General features: G+C 35.6%; 1 protein-coding gene across 1 annotated transcript in view; it reads right to left on the bottom strand.

Annotated features, from left to right (window-relative positions):
* The window catches only part of LOC130238835 (cGMP-dependent protein kinase 1-like), a 227,385-nt gene that overhangs the window by 4,477 nt on the left and 203,242 nt on the right, over positions 1-19,666 (bottom strand). The window lies entirely within an intron of this gene.

Genomic DNA, 19,666 nt, shown 5'->3' with positions numbered 1-19,666 from the left:
AGAATTACTAAAGTGTCATATTTTTTTCCTTTCTCCTTCTGGTGCAGTTTTCACAGTGTTGCTCCATCACAATCATCCTCAAGCCATCATGAAGCCAGAGCCTCAATCACGCAACAATCTGCTTCAGGGCTGCAACACCACAACAAGAAGAGCAGTAATCCACGCCAACGGCAAACCACTGCAAATTTAAGTCTGTTGAACTCTCAGAAACTCTCAATGAAAGCTCAGTGTTTAGAGTATAGTCATTTTAATCCTGAAGTGTACACTAGACAAGTGCGTAAATGCAGACGCATGGTTTCACACTTTATTAATGGTATTTTTAGGTGAACATCTGCATTTTTATTTCTGTGAATTAGTGAGTTTTGGTTTAAGATTCTGATGGTATGATAACCTTGGATAAAAATAACACAGTTTCATTGTATTGTTATTCCTGCACAATATACACTCACCGGCCACTTTATTAGGTACACCTAACTAGTACCGCTTTTGACCCCCTTTTGCCTTCAGAACTGCCTTAATCCTTCATGGCATAGATTCAACAAGTTACTGAAATTATTTCTCAGAGATTTTGGTCCATATTGACATGATAGCATCACGCAGTTGCTGCAGATTTGTTGGCTGCACATCCATGATGTGAATCTCCCGTTCCAACACATCCCAAAGGTACTCTATTGGATTGAGTTCTGGTGACTGTGGAGGCCATTTCAGTACAGTGAACTCATTGTCATGTTCAAGAAACCAGTCTGAGATGATTCGCACTTTATGACATAGCGCAGTATCCTGCCCTCATATATGCTCCTTGGTTGTAATGAGTGGTTATTTCAGTTACTGTTGTCTTGAACCAGTCTGGCCATTCTCCTTTGACCTCTGCCATCAACAAGGTATTTACGCCCACAGAACTGCCACTTACTGGATATTTTCTCTTTTCCGGACCATTCTTTGTTAACCCTAAAAAAATCCTGTGAAAATCCCAGTAGATCAGTCGTTTCTGAAATACTCAGACCAGCCTGTCTGGCACCAACAACCATATTTTATTTTAAGAAACATTTCAAATATTTCTTAACAGTAAACATGTCAGGCTAAATAATTAAAATAAATCATTGACCTCTGCTGTCTTAAAACTTGACTTGAAAGGGCATCTTTGGATGTCTTTCTTTTCTTTGTTCAGGTCCAGCATGCTTGTACGTTGGTGTATAAGCTGTTTATTTTTAAAATGTTTCCTGAATCGTGGGCTGAGCAGTAGCGTTTGATGTGAAGAGTCCTTTAAAAAAACTGTATAAATTGAAACGGTATAACAGAATATTTATGCAGTTTAAAAATCTTGACTTTTCCAAACTACGGTAAACCTTAAAACTAGTTATCATCCCATGCCTACAACAATGTGCAAACTATGAAAATGGCTGCAGTTACACTGCATGGTTCAAGTGACTCGATTCCGATTTCTTTCTCCGATGTGGCACAGATCAGATATGGCCCATGCACGTGTAAGCAAGATCAAAAAATCACATGGATTCCGATTTACTCAAATCAGAATCAGGCTTTGTTCATATGTGGAAATTTATCCAATATGAATCAGATCTGTGCCCTTGTGTCTGCATTGTAAGCAGATAGATTGGATTTTCACCTATTAATGTGAGTCGCACGTTATTAAAAACCGTGTCGAATGATGTCAACACTGACACTTTCATTTCAGAACAGACTTCAGCAGAGTCCCAAACTTTAAAACTTATACATGAGAACTAACAAGGCTTTTATATTGTCATGTAGCACAAGTATTTAGGCATGTTAACGAGAGAGAGAGAAAAAGAGAGAGATCAACATCCGCCATGTAACCAATATAAACTAATATAAAACTATTGCATACATCACGTCCATAAGTCACGCCATAGACATTACATTACACTACTGGTTTAAAAAGCCCTAGATTAAAAGAAGATGGCCAAATGAGAACTTTTCTGTCATAAACTATAGTAAAACAACTTGTCAAAAGAATTAAAAAAATTAAACCCTGCAAACAGATTAAATAGAGGAATGGAGAAAAGAGCGCTTCTTTATTATCAGCTGTCAGTCAGCACCTGCTCTCTTTTTCCTGGTCATTTCATCTTTGCCGTGTGCTGTGTAAATGCAGACAATCGGATACGAGTGGCTTTTAAAAGATGATGTAAGCGTGTCATCAAAAAAAATCGAATACAGTCTCAAAATCGGAATTGACTGTCAAAATCTGCAGTGTAAATTCAGCCAAATGTGAATAATTTTAAGAAAAATAAGAGAGATCATAGAAAATGCATCTTATTTTTATTTGGTACTGTCCTGAGTTTTACATAACATATGTTTACATAGTTCAAAATACAGCTGAAATTATTCAAATGGCACCCTTCAAAAGTTCCTGAACCCTTGTTTTTAATAGCGTGTGGTTAACTAATGATCTAGGATAGTTGTTCATGAGTCCCTTATTAGTTCTGAACTGTTAAACTTCAGACAAATACAGCAGATTCTTCAGTTTTTCATAATCTTTTGCATATTTGAACCTTTTCCACCTGTGACATTATGATTTTGAGATCACCTTTTTACACTTGAGGGACTCAAACACAGCTATGAAAAAAAGTCTAAACACTCTTGATGCGCAAGAAGGAAACACGATGTATTGATTTTTGATTTCTGAATTGCATTTAATGTCTAAAGTCCTATAGAAATAAAATGACCTGGCTTGTTTATCCAGATCTGCCTGTACTTCGCTTATGAAAAATACTTGTGAGTTGATAATGAGAGGTGTGCTGTTCCTTTTCTTAGCACTTGAACACCGGTTTAGAGCGCAGAATATCGTAGAGGCTTGTTGATGTAGTTTATTGACTGGTACCAACAAATAACCCCCCAAAAAACATGATGAAACCCCTCAGAACATCATAGCAACTGCATAGCAGTGTCCTGGCAACCACACAGAATGGCTATTGTACTTTTTTGTCAAGCACCATTTACATTTTCTTCAGAAAATGTGAAAATATTTTTTGCTTTTTTTGTTTTATGCAATTCATAACAACACAAGGGCACAGTCTTTATAAACTGACAGTTTTCTGCCAGGTCAAGTGCTTTCTGTACAGGGCAACAATTTGAAAAGAATGTTGTGCTTACAAAAATCTAGAGTTATTGTAATTACCAATAAAAAAAAAAATGAATGATTGGAAACTGATGCCACTTTAAAATAAAATAGCTAGTTTTGAATTTTGGTGGATAATCTACCATGATTAAAGACCAATTAGTCAACAGTATATTCATTCAACAAATATATAATTCACATAGTAATTAATAACAAATATTCATTTTCAAAGAGTGTGCTTATTTATGTACACACACTGGGGCTGGGCAATTAATCGAAAAGTAATGGAAATCGACACTGAGGGCCTATAATCGATCAAATTTTTCTAGGTCAATTATTTCAGTTACTTTCCCTACCAAGTGTGGAGTCACATGACTTGTACTTCTGCATCAAGCGCACACATACGGTCCAGCGCAGCCTTCTTGCGGTCTACACTCCTTGCCATGGTTGATGCCGACACGGACGCGCACCTCTCAAAAAATGTGACTACACGTTGTGACGATGCGTAGCGCAAGCTCTATGGTTGGTCGGCTTGACAGTGGTGATGAGCGTGCGCAGCACAGAGAGCAGCGAATCTGTTGAAGTTTGTTTACAAGTGTGTTCAGTCCCAGTTCCATGGAGGAGCTCCAGTTGAAAAATGTTGTTTTGTGTTTACCTTATGATTAAAGTTGTTGTACGTCCGCCGGTTCTCGCCTCTGAATGAGCGAGTTTGAGCTACTTGTACATTAAGGTGGTGTTTAGAAAAAACAAAACACCAGCGAAGAAACATGACACAGAGGAACATAAAAGCCCACTGCCAGCTAGCGTTTCAGAAGTGTTGTTGCAGAGCAAACCAAACAGCATGCAGAAGTATAAATGCACGGCTATGGCTTATTTTCTTCTTATAATATGAAATATTAAATTATAATATTTTAAAATAATTAATTGTTTCCAAAAGTACAAGTTATTTATTTTCACTTTTTATAAGAAAAAAGTGACTGTTAGGTTTAGGAAATGTGTGTTTTAAATTCAGTTGTTCAACATTAATGTTCAATAAATTATCATAGATAGTGGATAGCAGGGGCGATTTTAGGATTTTCATTTAAGGGGGGGCTCAGCTCCTGAGGTAAAAAAAAAAAACCCATATAAACACACACACAGGTTTCTTTCTATATATAAGTACATTTTTTGTTTCCATGTATTAAATAAATAAAACTGCCACTTTTCTAATTAAACTGCAAATTTAAATATATGTTTTTAAACCTACAGGCTAATTCGCATATTTCATGATCTGAATCACAATAAAAAATAAGAATTTTTAAATACAAGACAACACATGATGTTTCTATCTCTGTCAGTGACTCTAAACGTGTTTTATATTGGTAGTTAATTTTGAAATTAAAATGGGGAAATCTTCGAAGAGCTACTTTTTCGAGGAAACAGCTGTGATTATGAGGTGAGCACCGATGAAACAGTAGATGGGAAACCCGATTTCTCCTCCATGACATTGGGGTACAAGTGATACAAGTGTATCTATAGCAAAGAACTGCAAATAAGCAGATATTATAACAATCTATCAATAAACACACACCTTGTTCTCTCACTCTGCACAGCTGTGGTTCGCCGATCAAATGAAAAACAAAAGACGGGGAGGAGCCAAATTCTTCCGCTGTTTTCATATCAAATTTCCCGGGGACTGAGACGAAATTTGGTCAACAGCCCCCCTAAAATAGGCCTAGCATATTTACTCTCCAAAATGTATCAGTGAACTATGAAGGCAAAAAAATAAATAATCGTTCATTAATCGTAATAGATTTAAACTGTTCAATTAATCGACATTTTGATTTTAGGCGGAATCGCCCAGCAAAAAATTACATTTAGAAAATGAAATTTAAAGATGATTACGTTTTATTTGTTGTGACTTAAACCAGGGTTATTTTATAAAATATTCACATACCTGTCAACCCTCTCATTTTTCCTGGAATTCTCCCGTATTTTACATTTCTGCATTTCGTTGCCTTGTACTGTACATGTGTGATGACAATAAATTGAATCTAATCTAATCTAATTTCTATCCTGCTATCATCCCGTAAAGGTGTTTTTCTGTATTTCTCCTGTATTTTCAATCTTGCTATGAAGGGTGGCAATAAACATTAAAGAGCCGATCCTCCCTATATGCAAGCCATACCGCCGAACCACCAGGGGACACCCCTTGCTCTTAAATGTGAATCTGTTCTGTGCTTTCGTTTTATTTAGACATAAAAACACTTTGAAATAAATATGAAAACAGCGGGATTCCCTTCCTTTCCATTACAGGCGCTGTTGCCCCTATACAATCCTCAATACAGTCATGTAGCAGTGCGTGACTGTCAGCTGACGCATTCCATAGTGATAAATAGATGCTGTTTCCCAAACGTATTCTGACATCTAAAGATGTCGAATTTGGTGGGTGTTCTTTCAAACGCAACTAATTTAGTCTTAATTGAGCATAAAAAGTTAGGAAAGCAATCGATTGCATAATATTTTCAATATAATGTTAGAAGTGTGCAGTTTTACAGTGACGTAATCAAACGAAAAATCTAAATGAGAGATTCATTCATTGCTTTTTAATCAGAATGTTTAAATTATACAGTGCAGAACAGATTGAGATTTGATTTCTTGAATAAATTTCTTATTCTGTTTGCTAATTTATTTGTAGCTTTTTCTTTTGTATACTATTCATTCTATCCTTTGTAAATAATAATAATAATAACAACAAAACATATTACTGACCGTTTAACTGTTTATTTACAATGAAACGATTCCAGATGAGCACATTCAGGAGTAATTTGGGGATTATGCCCCTATTATCCCTTATTTTCACATTCCAATGTTGACAGGTATGAATTCATCTTTTAACACACTGGTTTTACGTTCGTTTAAAAAAATATAGAGATTACATTTATAAAAGATATCTCAAATAACATTAAGAGATTTAATAAAAAGAGATATTAATTATTATTAAGAGCATAAATTGAAAAAAGCTTGAATATTATTTCCTGCTACTGCCACATGAATGCAAGAAAAACACATTAAGTTTGAATTAAGCAGCCCAACGTGAGATTCAACACATTTAACTGACTTGATAGAATAAATAATAATAGAAATTCATTGCGATTAGTTTCCCCAACCATATTGCAATGCGTCTGTTATTATAAATTGCTTTCTTTGGGCTGTGCTTTTCCTGACAACAGCATTTAAGAGGTCGTCTGGGTTGTTTTTCAGAGCTCAATGACCTGGACTTCGAGAGCCAACACATTACTCATGATTTTAAAGATCAAGTCTAATTCCCAAAGCCCTGAAACATTAAGGAGCGCTAAAAAAAAAAACGTTTCTTGGTTTCTACAGAGCATAGCTACAGAATGAATCAGCGGCTCCTAAAGCATTGTTCAGGTCATTGGGTCATTCCTGATCTCACCTGAAGGAAGTAATAATGTTGAGCTTCAGGACTGAATCTCACTCTCGTTTGCACTATAAGGAGGTATTGTTAAATACCACCCACAGCATTTGTGGGTTGCTGGAAATAATTCTCACTCATACAGCCCCAGTCGAGCTGGAGCTGAACTCCTGTCGGACAACATCACCAGAATACTTCGCTCTATCTGACTAGTAAGTAAAAATTCACAAAACTCACAATTTAGCCACACAGACTCCTATTCGTCCCACAAAAATAACAGTAATGCATACCTAACTAACCACATAGAGACTGTGTCTGTTCCTCGTATTATTAGATCAAGAAACAAACGTACTGTGTGCTCCAAAAATAATCTATTAAGAATTAAACCAGAAAAAACACGAAAAAGTGAAAATACAAATTTCATGAAGCTTGGTCTCCTAAACATCAGGTCACTAGCACCTAAAGCACTTATCATAAATGAAATAATAACAGATAACAATCTTAATGCACTCTGTCTCACTGAAACCTGGCTGAAACAAAATGACTATATTAGTTTAAATGAGGCAACTCCTCCAGGATTCTTATATAAACATGAGGCTCGTCAAACTGGTCGTGGTGGTGGAGTTGCGTCAATCTTTAGTGATATTCTTAATGTTAATCAGAGAAACGGACTTATGTTTAGCTCCTTTGAAGTACTAGCGCTTAATGTTGTCCTTCCAAACACTATGCAAAAACCTATGTTATCTCTCGCTCTAATCACCATATATAGACCTCCAGGACCCTATGTCAATTTTCTAAAAGAGTTTTCTGATTTTATCTCTGACTTACTAGTTAAAACTGATAAATACTAATTGTAGGAGACTTTAACATCCACATAGATGACGCTAACGACACGTTAGGGCTCGCGTTTACGGACTTGCTGGTCTCACTAGGAATAAAGCAAAATGTTATTGGTCCAACTCATCGCCTAAAGCATACACTAGATCTAATTCTGTCTTATGGAATTGAGGTCACTGATGTAGACATTATACCACAAAGTGATGATATTACAGACCACTACCTCTTACTATATAAGCTGTGTTTACCTGAAATTAGCAGATCCGCTCCGATATATCGTCCTAGTAGAACTATTGTTCCGTCCACTAAAGATGAATTTATAAATAACTTACCTGATCTTTCTCTACTTCGAAATGCACCCGCAAACGCAAATGACCTTGATGTAGTAACCAGCAGTATGGATGCCATCTTTACTAGCACTTTAAATACTGTGGCACCCATCAAACTAAAAAAGACTAGAGAGAATAAAACTACACCGTGGTATAATAGTCATACCCGCGCTCTCAAAACAGCAACCCGTGCCCTGGAACGTAAATGGAAAAAAACTAATTTAGAAGTCTTTAGAATTGCATACAAAGACAGTATGTCCAGCTATAGGAGGGCTTTAAAATCTGCCAGGGCTGAGCACCTCCGCAAAACTGATAGAAAATAATCAAAACAATCCTAGATTCTTATTTAACACCATCGCTAAATTAACAAATAATCGGTCATCTTTGGAACAAAACGTTCCACCGCAAATTAGTAGTGATGACTTCATGAATTTTTCAGTGATAAAATAGAAGGCTTTAGACAGAAAATAGGAGATATTAAACTTTCTGCACCGCCTTATACTTCAGATCCAGTAAACACGCCTCTGAATCTAAATAACCTACAGTGCTTTAAAATCATAGAACAGGAAGAGCTAGACAAAATTATAAATAGCTCTAAATCAGCTACGTGTATATTGGACCCAATTCCAACAAAGTTACTGAAAGAATTGCTACCTGTTATAGGAGAACCTCTTCTTAACATTATCAACTCTTCTTTATCTTTAGGCCATGTTCCAAATCCCTACAAGTTAGCTGTTATTAAACCTATTATTAAGAAACCACAACTGGAACCCAGCAACTTAGCTAATTATAGGCCTATTTCAAACCTTCCATTTATATCTAAAATACTAGAAAAAGTTGTTTCTGCTCAATTATGCTCCTTTCTGCAGACCAACAATGTTTTTGAAGTGTTTCAGTCAGGTTTCAGAGCTCATCACAGTACAGAAACTGCATTAGTGAAAATAACCAACGATTTACTCTTAGCTGCTGACCAAGGGTGCATCTCGCTATTAGTTCTACTCGATCTTAGTGCGGCATTTGACACCATTGACCATGGTATCCTTATTAATCGCTTAAAGTCTACAGGTGTCCAAGGACATGCCCTACAATGGTTTAAGTCATACTTATCTGACCGTTACCAGTTTGTAAATATAAATGGACAGCCTTCACAAATCAGCCCAGTAAAATACGGGGTGCCTCAAGGATCAGTTTTAGGCCCTTTACTGTTTACAATATACATGCTACCCCTGGGAGACATTATTAGAAGACATGGGATCAGCTTTCACTGCTATGCAGATGATACTCAATTATATATTTCAACTAAACCTGACGAGACGTCTAATCTGTCCAAGCTAACTGAGTGTATTAAAGATGTTAAAGACTGGATGACCAACAATTATCTTCTCTTAAACTCAGACAAAACAGAATTATTACTTATTGGGCCTAAATCCTGTACACAGCAGATCTCACAACTCGATCTACAATTAGAGGGATACAAAGTTAGCGTTAGTTCTACTATAAAAGATCTGGGTGTCATATTAGACAGCAATTTAACTTTTAAAAATCATATTTCCCATGTCACAAAACTGCTTTCTTTCATCTGAGAAATATAGCTAAGTTACGAAGTATGCTATCCATCTCAGATGCAGAAAAGCTAGTCCATGCTTTTATGACTTCTAGGCTGGACTACTGTAATGCTCTGTTTGCTGGCTGCCCAGCATCCTCTATTAACAAACTTCAATTAGTACAAATGCAGCTGCCAGAGTTCTAACCAGGTCTAGAAAATTTGATCACATCACCCCAATTTTATCCTCCTTACACTGGCTGCCTGTTAAGTTTCGTATTGAATTTAAAATATTGCTTCTTACATATAAAGCTCTAAATAATCTAGCTCCTGCTTATCTAACCAATCTTCTGTCTCGCTACAATCCAACTCGCTCTTTAAGATCTCAAAACTCAGGACTTCTGGTAGTACCTAGAATAGCAAAGTCGAGTAAAGGAGGTCGAGCCTTCTCATTTATAGCTCCTAAACTCTGGAATAGCCTTCCTGATAACGTCCGAGGCTCAGACACACTCTCCCAATTCAAAACTAGATTAAAGACCTATCTGTTCAGTAAAGCATACACTTAGTGCACCACTTACGGGGCTTCCACACAGGTATGCATCTTGCTGATATACACTGTGAACATCAGCTACGCTAATTATTTTCTTTATTCTCCATTTCCACCTGGGGATACTCTTCCCGAGGCCCTCAGACTATGCAGAGTCACTGATTCGATCCAAGACCAACGACGAGATGATCCCAAGGTTTCCATATCCTGGACCTGGCCGAATCCTGAACAACTACTGCGATGGTCATGGAAGAGTGGAGAACATGAGACTGTTTCCTATGACGCTCCAGAGACAGACGAGTCTTCGCTGAGGCCAGCTTCCAGCCTCCGCCACTGAGACTGCAGCTCTGCACAAGACGTTTGGCCAGCGGAGAAATTAAAATGGTCGTGCCCAACTGAGCCTGGTTTCTCTCAAGGTTTTTTTTCTTCACTTCCGCCTTTAGTGAAGTTTTTTTTCCCTCTCCGCTGTCGCCACTGGCTTGCATGGTTCAGGATCTGTAGAGCCGCGCATCGTTGGATTTGCTCTTCAGTGTTTGGACTCTCAATAGTGATTATTAAACCACACTGAACTGAGCTAAACTGAACTGAACTTAAACACTACAAACTTAACTACACTGTTCCTATTTACTGTGACCTTTTATGTGAAGCTGCTTTGACACAATCTACATTGTATAAGCGCTATACAAATAAAGGTGAATTGAATTGAATTGAATTGAATTCATACAGAATTTTTTTAAGCACAAATGAAAACATTTGTAGTAATGTTTACAACGGAAGGTCACAGGGCAAGGCAATCCAGAGGGTTTAAAAGCAGAAATGTGAAATTCTTACATAACAACATAATTAAAAAGTGATTATAATTAACTCTGTAAGAGATATTTGCAGAATTTGAATATGCAACATGCTTGTTTTTAAATTGACCTATTTTTCTTGGCTACACATAACAGCTTGTTAATGAAAATATATCAGCCAATCACAAGGAAGCAACACAATATGTTTAACAGGGTCAAAATGAGGTGGAGGTGGCATTACGATAATGAAATCTTTGCACAAACTTGAAGCAAACACATTTTGCAGTCTTGTTATCTTATTTAGAAAGGCTAACAAAGTGTTTAAATATATGAACCCTGATTGCCTGCCTGATTTTTGTCAAAAGGTGAAGATAGAGATAATTCTCTATGAGGAAAAGCCCTGTATATCAAGGGTCTCAAACTGCCGGACTGCGGGCCATTTACGGCCCACCCTCCTCCTCCCTCATGCCAGCAAATGACGTCAAAAATATAACGAGATTTGCCCCGCCAAAGCATATGTTGTTGGACCACTATCAATTGTTGTGCAGTCGCGTCTAGCCACTTGTGGTTTTGACCCGCAACCTAGTCGACATTTAAAGTACTGCATTCAGATTAGTTTTACTTTCATTTTCTCTCAGTGTATGGTCAAGGGTAAAACGCATGTGTTTTAATTCTGTGGCTGATTTAAATATTAAAAAAGCTCTATTTTTGTAAATATTCAGGGGTCGTTTGATTATTGTCAGTTTTATACCACTTCTATTTTGTTGTACATGGTCTCATTTAATAGATTTTCCTCAGTTATTTCTTAGGATTTGCATAAAAACTATGTACAGTACATTAGTAGAATTGTGCTGCTAGTTAAATTGAATGTGAATATACATACTTTTCCCCTCTTTGTTGTAGTTTCTGCTGTTCTTACACTCTTGGGATAATACAATTGGTTGGGGCAGAATAATACATATTATGCCTATTATTGGTAGTATTTTCAGAACAATTTAAACTACCCCTTCAATATGTGCAACATGAAAAAGCTAGAGTTTTGACTGCATATACTCTGTGGAAGAATGACTAAGTGTGTCTAAGGTCTGCCATACACAACAACAACAGATATATTTCCCATTTAGACTAAGTTGTGTCGTGCCATGGCGCATTTGCTATTTACATGGAGGACTTTAAGTGGAAAAACAAAATGCTTTACTAGGGAGAAAACAGTTAAACAGACCATCTGCGCTAGAATACAGTATGAGACTCCTCGATTTGGCCTCTTTACTTTCTCTTTACTTTTACTCTTTACTTTACTCCTTTACTTTTGTAGAGTTTAATTTTGTTTGTTAAGCTCAAAGATTTGTTTCAAAACTATTTCTAAATTCAGTTCTAATTTCCAGCAAATTAATAAATGATTAATAATGAAGTGTGGTCATATCCATACACACGTCCTATTCTTATGCCCCACATGGTAATGCATCTAAACTTGTTTTTATGAAAACAAATACAAATAAGCATAAAATAAATAATTCTGCTAATAATAATGACATTATAATAAAAATGCAAATTGTCATGAATAAACTGGGAAAAGCCCTCCGAGATGAAGCATGGAGGTTTATCTGTTTATGTAGCAAGTAATCATTTTTGTAAAATATTAATCCTTTAATTTTTCATATGTAAAGGTATTTGTGAATTGCTGTACATCCTATGTGTATTAAATGTTTGAACCTGCATAGGCGCATAACTAACATTATGAGTGCACAAAGTGGCACAAAATGGATTTGCTACTTAAACAATGTGGGTTTAAATTAGGGTTGTGCTGGTCTGAAAATAGCAACAAATCGCACCAAACACTTCTTGCGCCTTATTGCGCCGGGTGTATAATAGAGCTCTAATAGTACAAATTGCCTGTACTCAAATGACCTTGTGCTTTGTGCATTGGATAAACTGGAAGTAATAAATCAGCTGTATGTAGCTGTGTATATCATATTTTTCTTGACCATATTAGACTTGAGGGCCAAAATTCAGACATTAAAATAAAAATTGATAGAAAGTATTTCATGCCACTCGTACAATGGAAACAGTGGTGTAATAAAAGCATGAGATGTTTACAGTCACATAATCCCTACTGATCTACCATTTAAAATGCATCGTCCCCTCTTCCCACCCTTTGCCCCAAATTCTTTTATTACTACCATAAGGGCCTTAAAGATCTGATGGAAAAATCTGACTTCCTGACCTATGTTGCTCTAAGCAGAGCAGTGCAGTGTGGGAAATCCTGCCAACTCCATCACTTCTCAAGTATGTCTGGGATAAAGCCCAGACATAGCGAGATGCCATAGACACAAGGGTAACAGAGTTCAATAGAGACCGTCCACTTTTTAAGCAGCCTTGGTTTCAGAAGTGCTTTTCCCATTCATTTTCTTCATAAGCATTTAAAAAAAAAACATCCATAAAGATTTCTAAACCGGAGTGCAGAGAGTCTTGATTCAATCACTGGGAATGTGTGGTCATTGCTGAGCTCCTTTAAAGCAATTCTCATCACCATGGTAACAGGGGCTTTTATGATTGGTGGATTTCGGTTCAGGATTATAGTGTGCATCAGCTCCCGCCTATTTTATTTTTTTCAGTTAAGAAATCAATATTTGGTGGAAAAACCCTGCTCTTCAATTACAACGATTGAAAGATTTGTTAGGATAGGACGATTTGTAAGATTTGGGTAACACAATACGGTTGTATCAGTTAATGTATGTACAAACATGAACAAGCCATTTATTACAGTATTTGCTAACATTAGTTAATGGAAATACAGTTGTTCACTGTTAACTCACGATGCATTAACTAATATTAACAAGCATGAATTTCGATTTTAACAGTGGTGGAAAGAGTACTGAAAAATCATACTAAAGTAAAAGTACCCTTACTTGCTTTAAAATGTAGTGCAAGTATCTGTTTTAAATATTACTCAAAATATGAGTAAAAAGTAGTCCTTTTAAAAGTACTCAAGAGTAGTGAGTATTACGCTGTAAAAAGCTGATGCATTTACAAGTAGTTTGTGGATGTGTGTAAACGTAACTTTCTGTAGTGCATTTAGTTATTGCCCAGCAGGCACACAACGTCATAAGACATTAAAATTAGGTTAGATTTAGGTTGTGACGTCAGGTGACCAAAATTTAATGTCTAGTCCGCGTCTAAGGACAACGTTATTTTGACGTCCGATAATGATGTCAAATGACGTTGCTTTTTGGTTGATTTTAGGTTGTGTTAGAAAGTGACCAAAATCCGAGCCAACATCTTAAACCATCGTCATATTGATGTAAAATACTGACATTTGTTCATTGGGTATGCCAACTAAAATCCAATGTCTGATAGACGACATAGTGGTAACGTCCACACAATGTCAAGCTGTAACATCATTAGACGTTGATATTTGGTTGATTTCAGGTTGGACGTTGATGTTGGCCTGACGTTGTTTTTTGATGTCAACCCAATTTTCATTTCCAACCAAAATGCAACATCTCCATGACTTTGGGGTACAATGTCAATCTGCCGTTGTGTTGACATCTTGTTGGGTGTTTAAGGTCATTTCAGTCATTATGCAGTAAACATCTGTCATTTTCTCATCAGTGACATGCATCTAAACAGTCTCTGGGTCAATGCGTGTAAAGATTTTGGACATCATCTTAGACACTTTTAATGCTTCCAAACAGTTTGCTGCAATTATAAATCACTCATGTCTTGAGGTAGTTCATAGATTTAGCTTCTATGTGCGATTTGATTGGACAGGAATCAGAAAACTGACTTTTCTAATCCCTATAGACAAGAAAAAAAACATAGTAGTGACTGTAGGTTAAAGGAAAATAGCGAAGTAAAAGTACTTATACTGCACTAAAAATGTACTCATGTGAAAGTAAAAGTACATGTTTATAAACTTCTTAGAAAACAAATTTCTAAAAAAACTGCTCAATTACAGTAATTTGAGTATTTGTAATTTGTTACTTTACACCACTGGATTTTAATAATGCATTGGTAAATGGTGGACTACGATTGATATATGCTATACAAGTATTGCTCATAAGTAGTTAGTAAAGGTTAGCAAATATATTAACCAAGGAAATATATTAACCAATGAAACCTTATTGTAAAGTGTAATTGTCTGACCAATTTTCTAAAAAAAAGTTCCAAATGACAATAATTTTATTTTAGATTTGGAGTAAATGTTATCACGCAGTCGTAAATAGTCTGTAATAGTTCTCCTTGAGTACTGGAGTCCAAAACATCTAATACAGGGGTGTCCAAACTCGATCCTGGAGGGCCAGTGTCCTGCATATTTTAGTTCCAACCCAAATTAAAAAACCTGAACCAGCTAATCAAGCTCTTTCTAGGTATACTAGAAACATCCAGGGAGGTGAGTTGAAGGAAGTCGGATCTAAACTATGCAGGACAGCGGCCCTCCAGGATCGAGTTTGGACACCCCTGATCTAATACTGTTAAACAGGGGTTGCCAGATTGAGACCCACAATTGACAATGGGCTTTTAGCTGTCTTCATCTCTCAAAAACATCTCACACTTTATTATATACTTAATTTATACTATGTTAGATCTATTCAAATCTAAAATTCATATTTCTACAATGTTGATAAACTAATTTTAATATAGTTGTGTACATAAAAACTCTATGCCAAATCCACAACAAAGTGCACTGTAAAGTTCCACACAATCGATTTTTATGGGGACAACATGAAGGAATTAAGTTAACTAATTAGTTATTACACATTTAAGTGACTGAACATAAAACAATTGAGTAAATCTGGCAATTGAAAGATTAATTTATGTATTATATACATTAACATATACTAGTTGCCTGTCTTTTTGGCTGAAGTACAATGTCTTTTCAAAAACCTGACAGCTCTGATTATGTAGTGGGTAAATTGGCAGTAAGCAGGATCACATAAACCAAAACAATAGCAGACAGAACACACATTTCAAAGTAAAATGGCATTGTTTTTCAGAAGAAGACCTGATTCCTTAATCTCTGCAAACATATTACTGTATTTTTTATGTTTTATCATAGAGCACTGTTAAAAATATACAAGTTGAAGTTATATGAATTACAAAAGCATATGGATTACATCAGCTCAATGCTAGTCTGTTTTTAAGGTTTCAGAATAATTTCCCTAAGAAGAAAATGAATTGAGTTTTTATTTTGAGGCTGCAGGAAAGCTTTTCAGACTTTATTGAGTTCATGGTTTATATGTTATGGCTTCAGTTTCATTTCTCTGTGAATAAAATTATAGCACCGAATTCGCTGGGAAGGTTTTCATTGTGTGTGTATTCTCGCATATTTGTTGGGATAACCATGAGTCAAATAAGTCAAAATATGATGTACATATGATTATTGATATGATTGTTTATTTTATACCAAAAATCATTAGAATAATTGAAGTATGTTTTTAAACGTCCTACTAAAAAACTATATCAAAACATCATTTTTGATTAGTAATGTAATTTAATGAGTAATGTGCAAGAACTTAATTGACTTTCTCAATTATTAGCTTTTTGATTTTCAAATAGTTGCATCGCAGGCAAATATTGTCCTATAATGTGTGTGTCTGTATATATATATACAGGACAAAAAACAGATAATAAATATATTTTCAAAAAAATAGAAGTAGTGAGTGCAAATATACAAATTGACAAGTGTATGTACAGCTATATTACTATATACAACGTTATATGTGCAGCTGTTATGGGCAAATTGGCATGTAAAGTGTGTTGTTAAAAAGTGTATATGTGTATAAAAGTGCATAGCAAGTAGTGATGTTGGTTCCACAATTATTATCATCATGAGATGGATTGCCTGAGGGAAGTAACTGTTTCTGTGTCGGGCTGTTCTGGTGCGCAGTGCTCTGTAGCGTCAACCAGAAGGTAAAAGTTCAAAGAGGCAGTGTGCTGGGTGTGAGGGGTCCAGAGTGATTTTGGCAGCCCTTCTGCTCGCTCTGGATAAGTACAGTTCTTGGGGAGTAGGAAGGGTTGTACCAGTGATTCGCTCAGCAGTCCGAACTATTCGACGTAGTCTTTGGAGGTCATAGTAGCTGAGCTAAACCAGACAGTTATTGATGTGCAGATGACTGATTCAATGATGGAGGTGTAGAACTGTTTCAGTAGTAAACTGTAGGTTTCAAACAAGCCTTAAGGACTCAATTAGTTTGATCAGGTGTGTTTAATTAGGGTTGGAACTAAACTGCGGCCCTCCAGTAACTGAGTGTGACACCAGTGTATTATATCTTCTGGCTAGCGATTTCTATTACTTTTTGAATAATCGCCCAGCCTTAAAAAACATTAATAAAAGAAACTAAACAAAAAAATCATAGGATATAAACATAAAAATGTAGGAAATAGAATAAAAAAATACAAACCAATTAAAAAACCTCAAAGTGTTCAAGGTAAGACTGAAATTGTGAATGATACTAGCAAAGAAAAAAGAAAAATCAGTAATACTGTATCATCATACTGAAGAAAGTAATTGCTATGACCACAAATATATATATTTCTAAACAATCTTTTTCAGTTTTAGGGCCTTGAGCATTATTTTTAAATATTATGATGTTGAAAGAGTGAACTTTTCATCTGAAGGTCATTATCAAACATTTAAAGAGAATGCAGCCAGAAAACAGACACCCATTTTCCTTTCACCTCGCGTCTTTTTCCTCGTGTTCACCTGGAGGACATTATCATCAAGCACCCATTTGGTTTCATTTTTAAAAAATGAAAAGCTATTTGCTGTAATTTCCTACTTCAAATGGGTTTCAGGAGAGTCATCAATTAAAGAGCCGTAGATCTGTAAACTGGAACATCACGCTGAGTGTTTTCTGTGTGCTGCTGACCGTCTCCACACTCGACTGCAAAATATATCATAGCACAAGTTTGCTTCAGCTTGCAGAGTTGGAAAAAGCATTGAAAGTGCCAAGAAAGTCGGCAGTGCAGAACATCCCACTCAGTTGGATCAGAAGGTCTGGATGTGGAGATAATGGCTAATACTGTGGCTGGATTACTGCTTTAGCTACACATTTCTTTTTGCATACACTATCAGTTGAAATCAATAATGATTTACTTTTTGTTTTTAAAATAAGTGTCTAATACTCACCAAGGCTGGAAGTATTTTAATTTTAAAAGTCTATATATGTTTTTAAATATATTTAATGGACATTTTGTGGCATTAAGGTTATTGCACACTGAATCCGAAAATTTCGCCTGTAATTTTTGCACGTAAAAAAATTAATTCGACCTCATGTTATGTCAGTCGTATTGACACACTGCCTCCAAAACTTTCATCTGTCATAAAAATAAAAAAAGAAAATTCAAACTGTTTGATTTTTTTTTTTTTTTTTTTTTTTTTCTCCAAATTTAGCAACCGAAAAAGCAATATACAAGCAAAAACCTAAATACAGAATGCCGTCATTCGAGCTACAGATAACTTTGACAAACATAAAATAGGATCTCGTGAATGGATTTAGTGACTGGTGCATCTCTGCCGTGCTGCTGCTTGGTGTGCATTGTCCGCATTCATGCCGTTGCTTCGACACATCAAAGCGGCCATCATCTATTACAGGGGTCGGGAACATTTATTCAGCGAAGAGCCATTTCTGAATTTTTTAAACCAAATGTATTTTTTAAAGAGCCATTGGGTGTGTATATAACAAAACTTTTGTTTATGTTTATGACCAACTCAAAAATAAACAAATATAACGCATCACAATGTATGAACAAAAGACAATTTTCAGATTGCCATTTTTGAATTTACATGCGTGAGTTTACCATAGAAATGTAAGTTGCTTGCCTTTTATTGGTGTAACGATTCAAGTTAAACCACAGCACCACATATGCGCATAGGTCAAAAAGTTATTTTATTGTAAACTGAGTTCTTAATTATTTTGGGAATAAGAGGGAATAGTAAATTGTAAAAAGGGAATTGTAATTGTATTTTCAATAGGAAACTGATTTCTAGTGATAGATATAATTTTTTTAAACTTTAAAATATTATTGAAGAGAGACAGCTGGAGAGCCACATATTTTTGGTCAAAGAGCCACATGTGGCTACCGAGCCATAGGTTTCCTACCTCTGATCTATTATAATGTCTATAGGGAGTGGCGGTTCTAGACCAGAGTCGGACAGGGGCCACTTGTACCTTTAGGGGGCACACTTTACATACATCACAAACTACTTAAACAGTTATTCAAAGTCTTTTTTTTCATGCATCACTCTCCAGTATTCGTAAACAAGATAATTAAATAACTTAAAATGAAAATAATATTCCTTGTTAATTTATTTAACTAGTAACGTTGTATTGTAGTAGGATAACACATTTCTAACATTCAAGTACATCAAAGCACATTTTTCCACCTGTTTTTTTCCACAGTATTTTTTTTGCCATGCTGTTAATTTAAAATAATGTTTCCCAAGTGATCTTTAACAAACCAAGGAAATTTTCACAGTATTTCCTACAGAACACACAACATTTTTCTGGAGTCATAATAAGTCTTATTTCTTACAGTTTATTTCTTGAATAAAAGCGGTTTTTAATAAAAAAACAAAACAATTTTATAGTCAGTGTTATTAGCCTCCTTAATAAATATTTACTGTATATTTTTTTTAAAGTCTACACAACAAACCAGTTACACACTAACTTGATCAATTTTTCTTACTTTCCGAGTTAACAAAACCTAGTTAAGTCTTTAAATTACACTTTAATCTGAATCAAAGATGATAGACTACTTAAAGGGACTTTAATCTGAATACAACTATCTTGCAAAATAACTAGTAAAATATTATGCACTGACTGGGGAAGATACAGTAGTTATTGGAAATTAGTTAAACTATTATGTTTAAAATTGTGTTGTAAATAAATCATGTGTTGATGACTCCTCTTTATGTCATGACTGGAATCAAAAATGAATGAAGGCAAAACTAAACGAGTTGAATATTACTTTTAAATAAGCGTGACTGAAAACTAAATTTGATCAATGTGTTATATCTGTTCTCCGGTACTTGCCGACTGTTTGGAAGTTCAAGACTGCGTTTCCTAACGTAAAACTATGTATACTCAATTTCTGATTAATAATAC

The sequence above is a fragment of the Danio aesculapii genome, chromosome 12 (assembly GCF_903798145.1).
Source record: "Danio aesculapii chromosome 12, fDanAes4.1, whole genome shotgun sequence".
NCBI classification, from domain to species: Eukaryota; Metazoa; Chordata; class Actinopteri; order Cypriniformes; family Danionidae; genus Danio; species Danio aesculapii.
The sequence above is the reverse complement of the archived record's forward strand: the minus strand, read 5'-3'. Positions and strand labels throughout refer to the sequence as shown.